Source organism: Trachypithecus francoisi, unplaced genomic scaffold, assembly GCF_009764315.1.
Source record: "Trachypithecus francoisi isolate TF-2019V2 unplaced genomic scaffold, Tfra_2.0 Lachesis_group6, whole genome shotgun sequence".
Classification (NCBI taxonomy): domain Eukaryota; kingdom Metazoa; phylum Chordata; class Mammalia; order Primates; family Cercopithecidae; genus Trachypithecus; species Trachypithecus francoisi.
The window spans coordinates 85,117,279-85,120,164 of NW_022681471.1; the positions used below are offsets into that span (position 1 = coordinate 85,117,279).

General features: G+C 43.3%; 1 pseudogene; it reads left to right on the forward strand.

Moving 5' to 3' along the window:
* Positions 1-1,520: 1,520 nt before the first annotated feature.
* Positions 1,521-2,072, forward strand: LOC117077970 (annotated as a pseudogene).
* Positions 2,073-2,886: the final 814 nt, after the last annotated feature.

The following is a 2,886-nucleotide window of genomic DNA, read 5'->3' on the forward strand; positions in this document are numbered from 1 at the left end:
TTGTTGGTTCAAAGAATATGTAGCTTTTATTTTATTTTATTTTATTTTATTTTATTTTATTTTAGACAGAGTCTCACTCTGTCACCCAGGCTGGAGTGCAGTGGTGCGATCTCCGCTCACTGCAACCTCGGCCTCTCCCGGGTTCAAGCAATTTCCCTGCCTCAGCCTCCCGAGTAGCTGGGATTACAGGCACCCACAACGATGTCCAGCTAATTTTTGTATTTTTTGTAGAGTCAGGGTTTTACCATGTTGGCCAGACAGGTCTCAAATTCCTGATCTCAAGTGATCCGCCCACCTTGGCCTCCCAAAGCGCTGGGATTATAGGCATGAACCACCGCGCCTATCCAACATATAACTTTAAAATTTGTCTTTGTCTTTTTGAAATGTCCCAGAGATATTTGTGAGAGCATCCTTGCTTTGTGACAATAAGATGTTTGTAGGAACATTTTGCTTTTTTTTGTCCTCTGCTCAAGGAACCCTGATTCCGTTTGGCAGAAAAAAGTAGAAGATCTGGGGGGTTGAGGGGAAGGTTTAGATTTTTCTACATGACTACTGTTGGTAGGGAGAGGCAATCTGAATGATTTAAGTAACAAAGTGAAAACTTTTTAAGGGTGCGAGTTCATGTTGATGTTTCCAGTTTAACTTCAAGTCCTTTCTTTCTTACTACTATTATGAGAAATTTAAATAATTTGTTCTCTTTTTCTTTTTCATTTGTGCTGCCATCTTTAATGCTCTTTTATTTATATTCTTCTACTAACTCAAAATATTATGCTGCATATTGTCATACCAAACCATGTGTTTAAATTATAATACTGTTCTGAGCTTGAGAAATATCTATTTCTTTTTTGCTCCCTGACAAAATAGATTTCAAAGCATACAAGTTTAGATAATCCTTTATGACCACACCATCCGAACACAGAACTGGCTGTCCGGAAAGAAATTTTAACCTCCTGCCCATGGAGCCTCAGGGAATTCTGAGGGCATAGGGCACTCAGCATCAAAATAGAGTCTCCATGCACTTAATGGAAGTTAATGGAAAGGACAGCTAAGCAAACACTGGCTTGTGAGGTTTTAACTAAAACCTTCCTCCAGCTTTTCTTTCCCACATGCCAAAACAGTCTTGGCTTTTTTCCTTTGAGCCTGACTACTTCAACTTGTTTTTTTTTTTTTTTTTTTTCATATTTTTCTTCGCTGCTGCTGCTGCTCATTTATTTGTTACAGGCAGTTTGAGCACTGAACTTCAATTTTTCGTAGGACCTTGACTTCTTTGTTGGCTTGAATGGCTTCAAGGTTGTCCTATTTTAAAGCCATCTAAGACAGTTAAAAAAAATCCCAGAAAATACATTGTCAAGAATTGTGAGCCTGCTGCCATGGCTACTCCAGTTTCCAGAGCAAGAGCACCCAGCGGACCATGAGGAGGTGAATCACGATGGGCAGGTGCTGCCAGGTGCTGGCTATGAGTTTGACATATGCTTCCCATCAGTGTAGAAGAGAGCAATCTGGAATCTCTGGACACTGTGCATGCTATTGACCCAATGTGGTGGCCTGCATTGAGGACTTGGTGCCTCAATGAATGGCACTATGGGGATCTGACCAGCCTCCATAAAGCAGAAACTGCTGCCAAGAATGGTGAGGCCTAGGTAAAGATGTGGATATGCCCTTATGATGTCTCACCACCTTCGATGGAGCCCTACCACCCCTTCTGTAGCAGCATTAGTAAGGATTGCAGGTATACAGACCTCACTGAAGATCAACTACCCTCTTGTGAGAGTCTGGAGGATACTATTGCCAGAGCTCTGGCCTTTTGGAATAAAGATATAGTTCCCCAGATAAGGAAGAGGAATTGGATATTGATTGAAGCCCATGACAGCAGCCTTATAGGCATTATCAAGCATCTGGAGGGTGTCTCTGAAGTAGCTATCATGGAGCTGAACCTGCTTACTGGTATTCCCATTGCCTATGAATTGGCCAAGAACTTGAACCCCATCAAGTCCATGCAGTTCTTAGGGGATGAAGGGACTATGTGTAAAGCCATGGAAGCTGTGGCTGCCCAGGGCAAGGCCAAGAAGTGAAGACCTTCAGGTAGACTACTGTCGCCAGAAACACCCTCCCTGCCCATCCCTTCTTCTGCCCCTCCTTCCTGCACGTCACATGGACCACATCTGTAGGCATCTGAAGTTGTAGATGCAGATGGGGACCGATGGCTCCCATTTTCATTTCAGCCATTTGTCTCCTGCACCCACTCTCTTCATACAATCCAGTCAGGATACCACCTCTGGGGTATGGGGCTCAGTCCAAGCCCAGGGAAAGCGCCCCTTATCCAAGAGGGTTGAGAGGTAGTGATTTGGGTTTTAACCAGGGCTTTGTGTGCAAAGGACCTGCTTTAATAAGGGATAGGGAGAAACCATGCTAAGGCATGGCCGATGAGGAGAAGCAAGAGAGCCTGTTTGCCCTCAGGAGGCAATCTTGTGTTCTTCTGTAGTCAGGCCACTTACTGGGGTACTCTAGTCATTCCAGTGGAAGATGAATGTAACCTGCATGGTGATGTAAAATAAAAAAGCCCCCAAACCAAACAAACAAACAAACAAAAAACCCTATTTCCTTCCTGACCCCAGAGGAGCTGGCTCCACTTGAAGATTGAGATCAATCCTGAATTAAATTTCTATTGCATTTACTTTTACAAAAAAATGTATAGAAATAATATGAAACAAAAACCCTCCTGGGGTTTCTAGTGGTGGCTGAAATAGTCCCACATGTGGTCATCAGAAAATAAGCCATTTCCCACACCAATATCAGATAATCTCCTTGACCTGTAAGGGATAGGAGTGCATCCTGCTGTGTATTTTAGAATTCCTCCCTGATACGGTTTGAATTTGTGTCCCTGTC